The sequence below is a fragment of the Camelus ferus genome, chromosome 21 (genome assembly GCF_009834535.1).
Source record: "Camelus ferus isolate YT-003-E chromosome 21, BCGSAC_Cfer_1.0, whole genome shotgun sequence".
NCBI lineage: Eukaryota > Metazoa > Chordata > Mammalia > Artiodactyla > Camelidae > Camelus > Camelus ferus.
Window position 1 is genome coordinate 10,983,162 of NC_045716.1, and position 18,663 is coordinate 11,001,824.

General features: G+C 38.0%; 1 long non-coding RNA gene across 3 annotated transcripts in view; it reads left to right on the top strand.

Annotated features, from left to right (window-relative positions):
• LOC106729126 overlaps positions 1-18,448 on the top strand; it is a 180,613-nt gene extending 162,165 nt beyond the window's left edge. The window contains exons 4-6 of one of the 3 annotated variants that reach the window (XR_004313881.1): positions 8,880-8,903; positions 14,261-14,509; positions 16,846-18,448. This is a non-coding gene — a long non-coding RNA (uncharacterized LOC106729126). The remainder of the gene's footprint in view (positions 1-8,879; positions 8,904-14,260; positions 14,510-16,845) is intronic. The other 2 variants (XR_004313880.1, XR_004313882.1) reach the window with 2 other exon arrangements.
• The last annotated feature ends 215 nt before the right edge of the window (positions 18,449-18,663 follow it).

Below are 18,663 nucleotides of genomic sequence, written 5' to 3' on the forward strand. Positions count from 1 at the left end.
CATTTTTTTATTTCTTTTTTTAAAGTTTACCTTATTATTCTCATTCTTCATTCTTTTGTAGGTATCTCTTTGGAGCCTCCTGATACTGTTGAAAACTAGCTGCTTAGTTGAGATGTGCCAGCAGTAAAGAGGAGTCTTCTCTTTTCTCTTTCCTCCTGTCCTCTCTTTCAGCCTTGGTGGTCAAAGTCCTCGACTGCTCAGTCTTGCATTTCTTTGATTCTGGTCAGTGTGTAGGCCAGAATCAAATGGAAAAGACCAAATTCCATAAATTGGAAAAAGATCAAATTCCATAAATTGATCCATTAGTACCAGGTAAAATTATGTTGGTGAGAAGACTAAATAAACTGGACCTAATTGCCAGGCATGAAGCATATTGAAGTCTCTAAGAATTGTTTCCCTACCAACCATACTCCTCTATCACTTAAAATTTGGACACCTCAATTATTTTACCCAGTGAGTCCCCTCATTGAGCAGGTGATACTTAGCATAAACCGGCATAGATTTAATTCTTGAGGAATTGCCTCTTTTATGTCTTTCGGAGATGGTAATGCTCATCTCTAAAGTAGGTGTGGTGACATGGAGAGTCAGAGACACTTCAAATCTTAGTTGTGTCGCTTATAGTTGTGTGGACTTGGGCAAGCCATTCAACCTCTCAAATTCTTGTTTTTTTCATTAATAAAATGAGGATACTACACTACTACTATCTTTCTTGCTCAATTGCTACAAGGCTTAGAGTATATATCTGTATATATATATTTATATTTATACATTTATATATATATGTATATATAAATCTGGCACGTAGTTAGCAATTACCAAATAGTAAATGTGCATTGTAGGTAAATTTTAAAAATAAAATCACAGGTTCACTAAGTTTTCTAGGGTTGCAATTCGTATCACATGATTTTCTCTCCTCTCATTTTACATAGAGCTCTTTTGAGGTTTTAATGCTACACAAACTATAGTGATTGTGGATACCCTCCTTAGGAAGCAGTTCCATTCCTATAATCTTACTCATCCAAGGATGAGCAGGATACACCCAATTCCACCTAGGCCTGTGCTATTGTCTCTTTCCAGGAGGTGAAAAAGGCTACTCTTCCCCATTCTGCCCTTTACATGAGTATATTTCATCTCCAGTGGACACGTTTACTAGCCCCAGCCTCTATCCTGGGCACCTCAGCCTAGTTTTAGCCTAGCTTGATGCAGCTTTTTGCAAAGCCCTTTTTCATCTTCATCTTCCCAAATGCCCAGGCCATCGCTGGGGCAGTGGCCACTCTGCTTCATTGCCCCCTCTTTTTCCAAACTATTTTATGTGTTTTCTCCGTGTTCTCTGGAGTGGGGCACAGCAAGAGAGAATTTTAGGAAGAGCTATTTAGCTCAGAGGATATAGCACCCTAAGGAGGTGAAGCTGGCGGGTCCTAAAATTGCTCTTAATTTCTGACCATATTCTCTGTATTCCACTGTTCTTCCGCTGGATCCTGCAGCTTTAGGATTGCAGGCCAGCAGTTTAAATGTGAGTGCTTCGGTGAGAAGACTGACAGCTGATTTTCTAAAGGAATGTTGGGGCTAAGCACCCAGATTGTCCTGGCGCACTCTCTTTTCTCTATTCCTGGTCTTGTACAGTCCCCATAACCGCACAGCAAGATGCCTATACAAGCTTGTAAAGATATGTTCGTTTTGTATGTGACTGGGAGGGTTCGATGCCTCCTTTCCTCATGTGCGCTCTAGAGCTGATGTTGACAAACTTTTTCAGCAAAGGGCCATAGAGCAGATATTTTACCCTTCTGGTCCATGCAATCTCTGTGGCAACTACTCAGCTCTGCATTGTAGGATGAAAGCGGCCATTGACAATATGTACACTGATGGGCATGGGTGTGTTCCAACAAAACCTATTCATAGACACCGAAATATGAATCTCATAAAATGTTCCTGTGTGACGAAGTTTTTTCCCAACAACTTGAAAATGTAAAAACCATTCTTCGCTTGCAAGTTGTATAAAACAAATGGGGCCAGATTTGGCCACACACCTACCCTTGCTTTAGAGAAACCACATTATCCTAGTGAACCGTTGTTCAGGGTATTGTGGGTCTCCTGTGAGATGATTTTACTAAAAAGCTTCAAAGTATGAACATGTAGTTGTGTTTTTAAGACATTTCTTAAGAGAGAGAATTTCCAAATGAGTGGGTATGACAAAACGGAAACACAGATATAGAGAACAAACTAATGGTTACCACTGGGGAGAGAGACAGGGAGAGGGGCAAAATAGGGGAAGAGGGTTAAGTGGTACAAACTACTACGTATAAAATAAATAAGATACATGTATATATTGTATAGCACAGGGAACATAGCCAATATTTTATAATAACTTTAAATACAGTATAATCTATAAAAATACTGAATCACTATTTTGTATACCCGAAACCAATATAATATTGTAAATCAACTATACTTCAATTTTAAAAATTAAATAAATACATAAAGCAAAAACTACTAACAATACAAAGAGAAATTGATTTAAAAATGTATTCAAAATTTAGTGGAAAATTTCAATAATAACAAAAGAATTATTTTCTTCTAATAAACAAAAAAATAAAATAGATAAATAAGGGTATAGAGGGACTGAATATAACAATTCAGTAAATTTGACCATATGTAATATGTATGTTATGAAAATATATGTATGTATATCCCTTAGGACCTTAAATACAGTATTTGCATATTAAAAAGTATATCCATGAAACATACAAACTTTGATTAGGTACTTGACCTCAAACAAAGCCTTAACTTTTTTTAAAGAAGCGATTTTTACAGGCCTTATTGTCTGTAAGCCAATAACTGGATCTTAAGTGGCTTAAAAAAATTGAAGTATAGTCAATTTACAATGCTGTGTTAAATTCTGGTGTACAGTTTAGTGATTCATTTATATATATATATATATATTCCTTTACATATTCCTTTCCATTATAGGTTATTACAAGGTATTGCACATAATTTCCTGCACTATACAGTAGCACCTTGTCATTTTGTATGAAGTAGTTAGTATCTGCAAATCCCAAACTCCCAATTTACCCCTCCCCACCTCCCTTCCCCCAGTAACCATAAGTTTGTTTATGTCTGTGAGTCTGTCTCTGTTTTGTAAATAAGTTCATTTGTGTCTTTTTTTTTTTTAAGATTCCACATATAAGTGATATGATATGGAATTTTACTTTCTCTTTCTGGCTTACTTCACTTAGAATGATGATCTCCAGTTTCATTCATGTTGCTGCAAATGGCATTATTTTATTCTTTTTTATGGCCAAATAGTATTCCATTGTATACATATACCACAACTTCTTTATCCAGTCATCTACCAATGGATACTTAGGTTGCTTCCATATCTTGGCTATTGTAAATAGTGCTGCTATGAACAATGGGGTGCATGTATCTTTTTTTGTTTGTTTGTTTCTTTTGTTTTTAATTTTTTTAATTTTTAAATTTTATTTGAGTCATTTATTTATTTATTTTTAGTTGAGATATAGTCAGTTTACAACATTGTATCAGTTTCTGGTGTACAGCGTAATGTTTCAGTCATACATACACATACATATATTCCTTTTCATATTCTTTTTCATTTTCATTATAGGTTACTACAAGATATTGAATACAGTTCCCTCTGCTATACAGTAAGGACTATACATATTTTATACATAGTATTTAGTATCCGCAAATCCAAAACTCTGAGTTTAGCACTCTCCCCTTCCCCCTGGTAACCATAAGTTTGTTTTCTATGTCTATGATTCTGTTTCTGTTTTGTAAATAAGTTCATTCGTGTCTTTCTTTTAGATTCCACATATAAGTGATATCATATGGTATTTTTGTTTCTGTTTGTGTCTTACTTCACTTAGAATGATGATCCCCAGGTCCATCCATTTTGCTGAAAAAGGCATTATTTTATTCCTTTTTATGGCTGAGTAGTATTCCATTGTATATACATACTACATCTTCTTTATCCAGTCATCTGTCAATGGACATTTAGGTTGCTTCCAAATTTTGGCTATTGTAAGTAGTTCTTCTATGAAAATTCAGGTGCATGTATCTTTTCAAATTAGTTTCTCTGGATATATGCCCAGGAATGGAATTGCTCAATGATAGGGTAAGTCTATGTTTAGTTTTTTAAGGAATCTCCATATTGTTTTCCACAATGTCTGCACCAAACTACATTCCCACCAACAGTGTAGGAAAGTTCCTTTTCTCCACACCCTCTCCAGCATTATTGTTTGTGGATTTTTTGATGATGGCCATTCTGATCAGTGTGAGGTGATACCTCATTGTAGTTTTGTTAAATGACTTTGAATTCAAAGATTTATCCTTCTGAAAAATTGAGAGTTAGGCAGTTTACTCAAAGGGTATACTTTCCAAATGAGTCATCTTGGTGTGTGTCCCTGAGTCTGAGACTGCATCACAATTCAAAGAAAAATAGAAGGCAAATACGTGATGTTCAGTAATCAGTTCTGGGCTTTGAACAAGAGTCTTTTGACCTCTTGAAATGAGTACTGACCAGGATAGAAAAATAGACATATGGGCAATGTTGGAATATGTTAACAAGATAGTTGAAAGCAAAAGAAAGACCAGATAAAAACCTAACTTATGTGTTAAGAAATCACTTTTGTCTCCAAAGGGAGATTAATCATATCTGCAAGTGGAAATACACACGTTCCGTTTTTGCTGGAGTGATATATTTGCCAATCAACTAACTGTTCAAAATACCTTTGCCCTGATTGCAAAATTACCTGTACAATGGTTTAAAAAAAATGGGCTAGAATGTTTTTGTCTTATGGGGTTTCTGTTTGTTTTAAGGATATAAGCATAACTGTTCCTGCTCATAGGGGAACAGCCATACCTAAATTTATCAAGAGTTGTGTAGTAGGTGTAAGTGAGTAGAGTAACAGACCTAATAAATTTGCTGAACCAATAAATAGAATAAGTATTAGGGATAAAGTCCTCTTTTTATTAAGCCCTTAAGTGAATAACGGATTGAATTGCAAATTCAAAGAAACAGCGTCAGTTCTGCCAGGCTTCTCCCACCCTTCTATCCTGAGTGGCTAGAGAAGACTGAAGCCAGTTGACTACAGTATTTCACTGTTAAATAAATCATAGGGTGCAAGCCCACCAGTCTAGTGAAGATTTAGCTTAATGAAAGAGTTTGCTCTGCATTCAACTGATAGAGTCTTGCAATTCATATTTCTGAAACAAAGTTGGTAATACTTTCTTGGGGTTTTGAAGGGGCTTGGTCTATGTTGACCTATATTCCTAGTCCAGTGCTAATAATATTGGTGTTAGGGGAAAGATTAATGCTGATACAATAATGGATGGAGGTTAAAAAGTATTTGATTTATATTTTCAAATTATTATTTTATTTTTGTTATTTACTGATAGAAGTAATGTTAGTGACACAGAATAAGTTATACATATGTATAAGTATAGATTAAGTAATGCTATAATAGGTATTAATTTTATAATAATGCTGCTACTTTTACATAATTATTCATTTATGTCAGAAACCTATGAATGGTGGACGGCCTCCTAGGGGTAATATAATCAGAAGAATTATGATGGTAGTGATTAAAGGTATTCTATTTCATGTGTGTGGAAGTGTTATGGTGGATGACCTGTAAGTAAATAATGTGAATGTAATAAATGTCAACGTAAAATAAATGAATAGATTAAGAGTTACGATGTTTGGGTTCTAAATCATGATAGCAGCTATTCAGCCTAAATGGCTAATTGATAAATAGACCAGAATTTTCTGTAGTTGTGTTTGGTTGAGTCTTTCTCAGTCTCCTAACTGTAATTGATACCATAGTAATAATTAACATATTTAGATTAACTGATGATGGAATTTGATATAAAACTGATATGGGCGCAATTTTTTGTCATGCCGACCAGGTTAAGCCTGATATTAATGGAATACTTTGTGTAATTTTTGGTACTCAAAAGTGGAATTAGGAAAGTCAAAGTTTTACAATAAAGTTTATTGTAATAATAAAAGATGCTGTTGGATTAAAAATTTAGTAGTTTTTAACTGACCAGAATATACTAATTTAATAATTAGCTATGATGAAAAGTATAGATGTAGTGGCTTGTGTTAGGAAATATTTAGTGGGTACTTCATGGATTTAATGTTGTTAAGTATAATCATGGATTATAATTTTTGATTAGGATTGGTATATTAAGTATACTTGTCTTGACACCAATTCAGATTATTAATCAACATGAGCTTAATATAATGATTATGGTATCCATAATAATGGTAAGTGAAATAATGATAAAGAGAAGAGGATTTATTACTATGGGAAGGATATAAACCAGCATTTTGGGGCTATGGATCTAATAGTTTGTTTAGCTGATTTTACTATAGAGTATGATGTCACATGGTAACACAGAGGTTTTTAAATTCTTAGGATTAGGTTTAGTCCCTAAAATTCTGGAAATAAGAGAGTTTAAGCCTCTATTATTCACTCTATCAAAGAAACTCTTATCAGATGTATTTTTTATACTATGATGGGATATTTGATATAATAATGGGAAGTGATACGTGCCACATGCATAAAGCTAGTGCGAAAGTAAGAAATTTTTTCATAAGAGATGTATAAATTGGTCATATCTGAATCCTAGTTATGATGCTTGAATTAATAAAAATAAATAAAATAAAAGGGTTTTGAAAATGAAGTTAATTCTATTGTTTCCTGGTATATACAGATTGTGGAATGCCCCTAGAAAAAGAATTACTGTTAAAGTATTATGATAACGTTGGCATATTCTGCTAGAAAAAAATAGGAAAATGAACCTGCAGCATATTTGGCATTAACCAGAGACAAGTTCTTACTCTTCCTCTGTTAAGAAAAAAGGAGCTCTCTGTTAGGAAAAGAGGGGCTCAGCTGGTTTCTGCTAGAGTTGAAATAAGTCATATTATGGCTAGTGATCATGATGGAAAAATTAATCATAAATATTCTTGAGTAATAATTAGGGTTGATAGTGTAAATGATCCATTTACTATTAGTACTAATAATAGAATAATTGCCAGTGTAATAATTTCCTGTGACATTGTGCTACTGCTTGGGGTATACCAATTAAGGCATATTTTGAATTTGAAACCCATCTTGATTAGAGAATAGAATAAACAGCTAAATGTGATACAGCTAATATGAATAATACACCTAAATTTATGCTGATAAGTGGATATGGTATGGATAGTGAAATTCATATTGATGAAGTTAATCATCATAAAGACTCTTTGATAAATAATGGTTTTCTTTCTTTACCATCTTTTAAAATTGAAGTACATTTGATGTACAATATTATGTTACTTTCAGGTGTTACTTTCAGGTGTACAACATAGTGATTTGACAATTGAACAGGTTATGAAAGGATCACCATGATAAGTCTAACAACCATCTGTTATCATACAAAATTATTATAGTACTATTAACTACATTCTTTATGACGTATACACACACACACACACACACACACACACACTCATGACTTATTTTTTTAATAACTGAAAGTTTGTACCTCTTAATCCCCTTCACCTGTTTCACCCAACCCTGAATCCTGCTCTATGGCAACCACCAGTTTGCTGTCTGTATAAATAAGTCTGTTTCTGCTTTGTTTAGTTTGTTCATTAGTTTTGGGTTTTAGATTCCACTTATAAGCAAGATCATACAGTATTTGTTCTCTGAATTATTTCACTTTAGCATAATGCCCTCTAGGTCCATCTATATTTTTACAAATGGCACCTGGCTATTGTAAAGAAAGCTATAACAAACATAGGGGTGCATATATCTTTTCAAATTAAAGCTTTTGTTTTCTTTAGGTAAATGTCCAGAAGTGGAATTGCTGAATCATGTGGCATTTCTATTTTTAACTTTTTGAGAAACTTCCATACTTTTTTCATAGTGGCTGCACAAATTTACATTCCCCCCAACAGTGCACAAGGGTTTCCTTTTTTCTACATCCTTGCCAATACTTGCTAGTTGTTGTCTTTTTGATGCTAGCTATTCTGGAAGATACGAGGTGATAGCTTTGATAAATAATTTGAAAACATTAGCAATGGGTTGAAGTAGACCATGAGGACCAACAATATTTGGTCCTTTATGAAGTTCTTTATAATCTGATGCTTTTTGTTAGATTAATATAAGGAATGCTATGGCAAGTAAAACAGGAGCATTTAACAGAAGAGGATTAATTCTGAATATACTGTTAAGAAGAGGAATCAAACCTCTAGTTACAAAGGTTTATGTTTTATACTATTACTGGGCTCTGCCACTTTAATAAGTCCTGTTCTTGGTGAGAGTTGATAGAAATTAATTAAATTAAGATTGTATCATCTATTAGGTTGAAGATACTTTTGTCAAGTTGGCTTTATTTCTCTTGCCTTTTCCTGCTGGGAGAAATATTAAATAGAGAGAAACTGACCTGGATCACTCCAATCTGAACTTAGAACTTGTGAGACTTTAATCATTGAGCAAAAGACCAATTAAGACTTTAATCATTGAGCAAAAGACCAATTACACAATTGGGACGTCCTAATTCAGCATTGACGTCATAAACCGTATTGTCAACATGAACGTTAGGATTGCACTGTTGTCCCTACAGTAACTTGTTCTGTTGACCAATTTTTGAATGAATAAGTTACAAAATATATTTTGACTAATTGGGTCTAAATTTAAATTATTCTGAGATTTTAATATACTCTGAGGTCACTCTGACCAAAGTTATTAATCCATTCAAATTTCTATTATTTCTGTTTGATTAAAGTGTTTATATTTGAATGATTAACTAATTAAAGCTCCATAGTGTCTTCTCATCTTATTTTTTTTATTCCTTTCTCTTCTCAGGGAGGTTAATTTCACTGATTGAAGGTAAGAGACAATTTTACCCTTGTGTGGCCATTCATACAAGTCCTTATTTAGAAAGAACAAATGAGTATGTTACCTTTGCACAGTCAAGACACTGCAGTCTTTAAACATGTTACTTGGCAGGCAGTGCCTGTAGTACTAGAGATGCTGGAGGTGGTGTTTTTGGTAAACAGGCAGGGTTTATGTTAGCAGAATTCTTTCTACTTTTAAAAATATTTTTAAGGCACATATCTGTATTGAATTAATGCTTCATTTAATAGTTAATTATTTGGGTAAATTTATTTAATTGTTAACTATCAGTAGTTATCTGATCTAAGCTTATTAGAAGAATTAATTCTTTTTACTAGTTATAATAGTATTTCTTCTATTAATTAATAGATTAGTCCAGTATTATATTAGGAGTTAATTTTTATTATATGGATTAAAATGAGGGGGTGCATATAGCTCAGTGGTAGAGCACATGCTTAGCATGTGCTTAGACCCAAGCATGCATAAGGTCCTGGGTTCAATCCCCATACCTCCATTAAAAAAAGATTAAAATTAAATCATTGAGCATGAATGCCTTCTTAACTGATGGCTGCTTTTAAACCAACTGTGGATTTATTAACATTCACTCTTTAAGGAATGTTATTAACTATGTCTAATAAGCTGTACCTTTTTAGATTATCATTTAAATTTATATAGGACTTAATCTCTTTTTATGTAAATTTAGAGTTGAAATAAAATTCTATCATGGATAGCCAGATACCATCAGGCTCAGTAAGCTTTTCACTTATATTTATAGAATCTTCTCATTATTTTGCTACATAGATGAATTTGTTCCTTAAATTGCTCATATAGTAGTTCCTGTGGTTTGGGTATATTTGACATAAGTTTTTTTTTTTTTTCTGAAATTGTTCTACTTAGTTCATTAATGCAAAATATAAAAGGGGATAAACTTTGCTCTTTAATACTTTAAATGCTTATTTTTATCATTCCCTTAAAAAACTGTCTACTTAGTACCCAATAAGCTATCTTCTATACTTTTATTTGTAAATAAATGTTTTATTTAACTTAAATATAATTGTTAAGTTTAGTTAAGTTTGGACTAGCTTTAGTTCAAAGTGGTCATTTGAAGAAGAAATTTCCTGGGTGTAAACTAGGTGCTTTACTTAAGCTGCACTTTGGTGCATCCAAGCACACTTTCCAGGATGTTATCTTGTACAATGACTTGTCTCCTCTCATGTGCTAGATAATTATAAATAGCTTTAACTATGAGATTAATATTCAAGGAGTGTGACTGATGATGTGTGCATGCTTCGTGGTTGTGATTCATTTATGTTCTCTATTCTTAATTTACTATTGATTCCTCCTTTAGTTCTTAGTTTCATAAAGGCTTTCATCTAATACTTAATGCTCTGAAAGCAGGAAAAGAAGCCCATTTCTTTTCACCCATAAGCTGCACTTTGAGCTAATCTTTTTTGTGCTGATATCTGTGCTTACTATGATTCTTTTTTAGGAGGTTTGTTGAAGATGATGGTACATAGGCTGTATCAGAGAGGAGTGGAAAAAATTTAAGTGTTTTTAAATTTCATAATTGAGAATTGGGCTAGAATGTGTTTGGCTGAGATTATAATTGGGGAAAACCTGCTATAAATTATGGAATAATCAAGATTATTTAGGCTTTGTGTGAGTTGTTGTAAAGTCCTGTTTTGGGGGTTTGACAAAATAAACACATACAGGTATGTTCCACCCCCCACCTCCATTCAAAAGCAGAACATTCCTGTGAAACCTTTCATAAGCCAATGGCTTACAGGAAAGAAGCAATCGCCTTAGGACACTTTTGCTAACAGATGCACAAAATAAATTGAGATAAAGCACAGATGCTCATAGACACAATTCAAAGCTATGGTGGCTTGATACTGAGATGCTGAGTGTAGTTCCCAGGGAAGGAGCCTGATGATGCCACTGTCACTGTTCAGGGTGCATGCTGCCTCTGTAAGGGCTCCTGCAAAACAAACACTGAATGCTATTTTTGCTTTTCTCCTTTTTTTCATAAAAGAGAAAATCCTCTTTGTATTTCTTTTGGTTCGTGAAAACAGGTACTAATGTAGATGTTTTGTAAAAGTGAAGTGGCATGAAATAAACTTTTGAAAAGCAGTGGGCACCTGTACAATATATACAGCTAAAGGTCTGTGGGCAGTTATGAGGGCTTGCTAAGCTAATTTTGTTTGATGATAATATATGGACAAATTTGTAATTACATTTTTATGTCCTACAAGCATTGACTAGCACCTTATGGTTATGATGTTGATAATTAATATTCAGTTAATTACTCAGAGCTTAGCTCAAGTTGCTTGACTGTGTTAAGGCCTTTTACAGCCATAGCTGGGTCACAGCATCCTCCCAAATTAAAAAAAATACTAAATAGCACGGCACCACAATTATGTGGGAGCATCGGATCGATTAGTCATTAGTTCATTGAGATGTCTTCTTTAAGGGAACAAGTGGGCAATTTTAAGTGGAATGATCCTAAAGAAAACCAGATGCCGGTATAGTTCCCCATTAGAACTTCTTCATATAACGGACTCAGAGTGAGAAGAAGGATATAACTTAAGTGGATAGTTTGTTTCTCAAAGGTTGATGATTAAGGAAAGAAAATGGCTATGATAAACATGGTGACAAGAAATGATTTGGATAAGTGTACTATAGAAAATCAATAGTGTGATTGTTCCTCTCTACTTTCCTCCTCTTCTGGTAGGGAGCATGAAAGAGAGGGTCCTCCTGCCTGAGAAAGAGATTTCCCTTGCTCCTGGAGTGAGAGAAAGAGTCTCCTTTCTCTTCAGTAAGGGAAGAGATCCTAAATGACACAATAGAGGAGTTAAACTTAATTGATATTTTCAGGACATTACATCCAAAGAAAAACACAATATACATTCTTTTCAAGTTAACATGGGGCATTCTCTAGGATACACCACATACTTGGACACAAAACAAACCTCAACAAATTTAAGAGGATAGAAATTATATCAAGCATGTTTTCTGACCACAATGGCATGAAACTAGAAGTCAACCACAGAAAGAGAAACAAGAAAAAAAATGACTGCATGGAGACTAAACAACATGCTACTAAAAAATCAAGGGGTCAAGGACGAAATCAAAGAGGAAATTAAAAAATACCTTGACACAAATGATAATAAAAACACAACCACACAAAATCTATGGGATGCAGGAAAAGCAGTCCAAAGAGGGAAGTTCATAGCAATACAGGTCTTCCTCAAAAAACAGGAAAAATCCTAAATAAACAACCTAACCTACTACCTAAAAAAAATTAAAAGAGAAAGGCAAACAAAACATAAAGTCAGCAGAATGAAAGAAATAATAAAGATCAGGGAGGAAAAATAAAATAGAGATTAAAAACACAATAGAAAAAAATCAATAAAACCAATAGCTGGTTTTTTGAAAGCGTAAACAAAATTGACAAACCTCTGGCCAGGCTCAACAAGAAGAAAAGGGAGAGGACCCAAATAAACAAAATAAGAAATAAAAGAGGAGAAATTACAACCAATACTGCAGAAATACAAACGAACCATAAGAGAGTACTATGAACAATTATATGCCAACAAATTGGACAACCTAGAAGAAATGGACAAGTTTCTAGAAAATGTATGGGCCACCAAAACTGAATCAAGAAGAAATAGATAATTTGAACAGATCAATCACTAGAAGTGAAATAGAATCAGCAATAAAAAGCCTCTCTGCAAACAAAAGTCTGGGACCAGATGGCTTCACTGGGGAATTTGTGACAAATCTACAACCGTCATGATACTCAATGGTGAAAAGCTGAAAGCATTCCAGCTAAAATCTGGAATAAGACAAGGATGTCCACTCTCACCACTTCTATTCAACATAGTATTGGAAGTGCTAGCCACAGCAATCAGACAATAAAAAGAAATAAAAGGGATCCAAATTGGAAGAGAGGAGGAAAAATTGTCACTATGTGCTGATAACGTGAAACTATATATTGGAAAACTCTAAAGACTCCACACAAAAACTACTAGAGCTGACAGACAAATTCAGCAAGGTAGCAGGATACAAGGTTAACATACAGAAATCTGTCACACTAACAATGAAATATTAGAAAAGAAAAGTAAAAAAAATCCCTTTTAAATTGCATCAAAAAAATAAAATACTCAGGAATGAACCTGACCAAGGAGGTGAAAGACTTATATGCTGGGAAGTATAAAACACTGACACAAAAAACAAAAAAATCGAAGATGATTCAAGGAAATAGAAGGATATCCCATGCTCCTGGAGTGGAAGAATTAATATAGTTAAAATGACTGTACTACCCAAAGCAATCTACAGATTTAATGCACTCCCTACCAATTTACCCAGGACATTTTTTCACAGAACTAGACCAAAGCAATATTGAAGAAAAAGAACAAAGTTGGAGGCATAACCCTCCCAAACTTCAGACAATACTGCGATGCTACCATGCTACAGTAATCAAAACAGCGTAGTATTGGCAGAAAAACAGATGTATGGATCAATGGAACAGAATAGAGACCCTAGAAACAAACCTACAGACTTACGGACTGTGGAGGAGAAGCACTTTCGTCAAGTCTGGGGACACAGAGCTGTCATCCGGCTGGGGAGTGTGTGGGGTTGGTGGCATGCGGGGCTGCATCCAAGACCCCACAGAGCTGGACATGCCTCCTCCAGGCCTGGCCCCATCCAGGACAATGAGCAGCTGCTGAGGGCCTCCCGCTGTGAACACCGCCCCGGGGCTGGGGGTGCATGGCACATCCCTGACCTGTCATTGCAGCCAAGCCAAGCCCGCAGCCGCAGCAGGAGCAGGGCCTGTGGATGGGTTGCCCTGGACATCTCAGGAAAGCTGTGGGGTGCCTGCATCATCAGAGGCTGGGTACCTCCTGGACATGAGACTGGAGTGGGCAGGACTGCAGGGCTGGTCCGAGGCACAGCCCGAGTGAGGAGGCCACTGTGTGTCCACTGTGTTCAGGACCCAGACGTGTTTGTAGAGACACTCGTCCAGATCCCCAGGGGCTCCTTCCTCAGGCACTTCGTGTTGCATCATCTGGTGGGTGTGAGGGTCCTGGGGCAGCCATGACAATGTGCCACAACCTGGGGATGGGGATGGGGATGAGGCAGGTCACAAAAGCAGGAATTTATCCTCTCATAGCTGGAGGAACAAAATGAAGGTGTGGTTGGTGCCTTCTGGATTCTCAGAGAATATGCTCTGGACTTTCCGGCCTTTGCTGCTTTCCAGAACTCCTTGGGGCAACATCACCTCCACCTTGGCCTCCCATATCACAGGGCTTCTCCTCTGTGCCTGTGTCTTTGTTTCTCTCCTCTTACAGGGACACCAACTGTTGGATTTAGGGCTCTCCCTCATCTTAACCGCATCAGTAAAGACCCTGTTTTCAAAATAAGACCTCATTCTGGGGTCAGAAGAGACACAAATTTTGGGGACACTACTGAACTCACAGCAGCAGGTGAGGTACTGGAAATCGGAGGGAAGAGGAATGCCCACCAAACTGAGAAGGCGTCCTGAGACTGAAAAAGGAGGCAGACAGCTCCACGTAATCAATGGATTGGTTCATTATCAGGTATCTTACTCACAGGGTGGGATCGGGATCCACATCACCAAGGGGCTGCTGGGACAATTTATGGGGGAAGGGAGTGGGTGCTTGGAAACAGGACTGTGCATTCCTAACTCAAGATTCATGAATGGGTAACTGGTCTCCTGGGTGCAGACTACATCAGCGAAAGTTTTCACTATTTGGGGACTAACGGAGCATAGAGGCTACTTGGTCCTAAGTTTAATAAACGGTATCTATTAACTAGAAAGTCTTTGAGGACAGAGAAGTGACTGACAGCACAGTACAGTCCTAGGTACGGTCAGCAGAAGGACAGGAGGAGCTGTACGGGGCCAGGACAGCATCAGTTATGCTGACAGCCTTACAGGGGTAGGGGCAGGGGCAGGGGCAGGGCTGGAGAAGGTGTGGTTTGAGCCCAGCACGTGCCACAGAGAAAGGGACCTGGGCTGGACGGGGACGGTGGCCCTAAGAAGTGATCTCACACTTGCTCATAGGGACTCCGTTGGGCACAGTGGACATGCTGGTGCCCAGGATCACGTTCTACTGCTTTGGGGTCCGACTACTCAAACTTCTGCGTGACCTCACAGGCTGGCCTGAGTGGGAGCTCACTGTGTCAGGAGCCTCAGGAGGGATTCTATCTCAGGGATCAGGAGGGCCCCCCAGGAGGCTGTGGTGGCAGATTCTGCAGAGGAGCAAGGGCTCATCTCCAACTACCATGGGGAGAGTAAGCCAGGCAGGCAGCTTCCAGGTGCTGCGTCCAGCGCAGCTTGGGACCATGTCTGAGGACAGGCGATGCAAGACTTAAGAAACAAAGAGACAAAGTAAAGAGCAAAGATGGGACCAGGGGCCTCAAGATTTCATGGATCTAGAGTGCTGAAAGCCTGGTCAACACCGTATTTATTAGGAGTATACAGCTCAGAAAAAAATGCAATCAAAGAGGTGGGGCTTTAGATATTCCGTGTGATAAGCACTGAATTCTGCTTGCTGATTAATTTCAGGCCTACCCCTTCCAGGAACAATCACCCTCCTCGGGGTATGCAAAATTTCTAAGTCTATCCTGTTATTGCCTCCAGGACATCTCGAGATAGCAAGTATTTCCCCTGGGTTAAACCACATGCTTTCATGCCAGGACAAAGTTCTGTTAATGGATGATCTGGCTTTCCAGGACCATCCGTTGTTTACCCTAAGGAAATATCTGCCCTCCTTCGTGCCCTTATGGTCAGTCTCAGGATTGCCCCTCACAGATTTTCTTTAGCATAATACGTGTTATAGGTCATCTACTGCGTAAAACATTAAAACAAAGCACGCACGTGCATTTTAAGCAAGTAAGTGTGAGTATAATATTTTAAGCTCATGGAAATTTAGGTGCGGCTTGTTTTCCAGCAGCTTGTTTCCCAGCATCCATGCATGGATGGGGTGGTGTTATCAGCACACCTGAGAAAATGACTTTTCAGGGCTCCCAGGCATTATGTAAAAATGACATTTCTACCTTGAGGGTTTTCAAGCAGCGGGAAGTGCTCCAGGCTCACTCTGTGCTGTGCCTGTGCTCCAGCAGCCCATGGACTGACCACAGCGCCATCCCCTTCCCCGGGTGGGTCCTGGCCTTGGGGCAAGGGGAATGGGACCCTGACCCTGGCAACCGGGGCTGTGGTTAGTCTGTTTGTCAGTCAGTGCACTGCCACCCGCCCCACAGGGCTGTTCGCAATGATAATGCAGGTCAACCCTCCAGGCAGATTCTGATATTGGGGCCGCATCTACACGCAGGTCCAGCGCTGTGTCTGCCTCTGGACCATCTCAGTGTGGAGTCGTTATGTCCTTGTTTACACTCCACAGCCCTCACATTGTCACCTGGGGTCCCAGGAATCACCTGGGCAAACAGAGGGGTCTCTCAGCAGAAATGGGAATTCCCTGTGGGGTCAAGTTGTTGATATGACAAATGAATTTTTTTTAATTGTGGAAAAATATATGTAACATAAAAGTCACCGTTTATCATTAAAGTAGACAACTCAGTGGCATTTATTACAGTCACAATGTTGGGCAAGCACCACTTCTGTGTGGTCCAAAACATTCTCAGCCCATGAAAAGAGGCCCCACCCTGCTCCCCCAGCCCCAGCCACCACTAACCCATTTCCTGTCTCTGTGGGTTCGCCCATTCTGAATGTTTTCTAAAAATAGAATCGTACAGTTTGTGGCTGTTCTGGGCTGGGTGTTTGTGGCCCCCCGCAAGATTCCCATGCCAAAGTCCTGACACCTAAGGTAGTTGGACATGGGACTTGAGGACGTGACGAGTTTATGAGGGTGGAGTCCCATGAATGAGATTAGTGTCCTTATACAAGAGACCCCAGAGACGTCCTTCACCCCTTCCTCCATGTGAAGACACAGAGAGAAGATGCCGCCTGCAACCAGGAAGAGAGCCTCAGCGGAGCCTGACCGTCCTGACACCCTGACCGCAGAGTGCTGGCCTCCAGAACTGTAGGAAAGACATTTCTGTCATTCAGTCTGGTATTTTGTCATGGCAGCCCACACGGACTAAGCCAGGGCCCTTCTGTGTCTGGCTTCTCTCATTGTGCACCGTGTTTCCAAGGTTCACCTACCGTGTAGCCTGCGTCAGTGCTTTATTCCCTTTTAAGCCTAATATTCCATTGTGTGGATGGACCCCCTTCTGTTTTCCTTTCTCTTGGGGGTTCTACATAGGAGTGGAATTTCTGGGTCATATACTGACTCCTTGTTTGACATTTTGAGGAACTGCCAGGCTGTTTTCCAAAACGGCGGCACCGTTTCACATTTCCACCAGCAGTGTTGGAAGGTTCCAGGTTCTCCCCTTGTCTGTCTTTCTGATTCTGTGAATGCTGTCATGGCGGCTCTGTCAGCCCATCAGACCCTCACCCCTTTTACATCAAGTATTTTGTAACATTCCCCTCACTTTCTAAAATCAAATGCAGAAATAATATAATCTCTCTATGCATATAATTTAAATATAATTATATGTGTGTGTGTTTATGTACACAGTTATATTTACAATAGTGCAGAGAAGTAAAGTAAATGTTTTAATACATAATTTAATAGGTGAGTGCTTGGCTTCAACTACACTAAGTAATCAGATACTTGCTTCAATTTTTCTTCAATTTAGATTTAAGAAAAGAGAGATGACATTCAACTTGATTCAATCTTTTATATTTAATATTTTAAAATGAGTGTAAACAGACATCTTTGTGTATAATTTGAGTTACTGTGGTGGCAGCAATGCCAGTGCATTTACTGAAAATTCAGAAACTCTGAGACACTGTACCAGGAGATGCAGTTTTCCAAGATGTTGGCGAATTCTTGGTAATGTTCTAAATGACAATGAGAAGGAGTTTCTCTAGAGTCACGTTGTCGTTTTATAATCATGCAAAATGTAGTGTATCTTAAAGCCATACAGAAATAAATTGTAATGTAATAACTTGTAAATAACTTGTAATGTGAAGTAGAACAGAATCAAATTCTCAGCTTAGAAAGTTACAGATAGGTCCTTCGCATGGGCAGGCACAGGGAAGCCCTTCCCGCAGGCTGCCTGGCAGCTCAGGGCACCTCCACGATATACTCGAGAACACTGATCTTTGTGTTCACCACAGATGCACAGTTCCATATGCTCCTGGGAGAACTGAGCCGAGACCAGAGGTTCCCAAGCCAGGACGTGTGCCCCTCATCCAGGGAGCAGGAGAGTGCATGGTTTGGAAGGAGTCACTTTCTGAAAAACTGTTTCCCCGGTTATAATCCTCAGACTGGTTTGAATGAAGTTTTCCATATCGTTCTTCTATTGAACATTGATTAATTTTTTTGTCAACAGTATATCCTTTATCATGATGGGGGTACACATACTTCAAAACATACCAAATTGTACGCTTTACATGTGTGTATTTGCCCTATGTCAATTACACCTCGATAAAGCTGTTAAAGTAACTCAGAGTTCTAGGTAGTAATGCATCATTGCATGTTCAGTGGCTTAATGAGAAGCAGCGTTTTGATCTCGTTTTTTGTGACTTAAATAGGAACTGTGTTCACCTGGGCTCCATCTCATTCTGATCTCGATGGGGCTGCTTTTAGGGATGCGTCCTATAGTTTGTCTCTTGCTGGGTTTGTGTGCCTCCTCTCAGCACAAACACACACATTTTTCTTGCAGT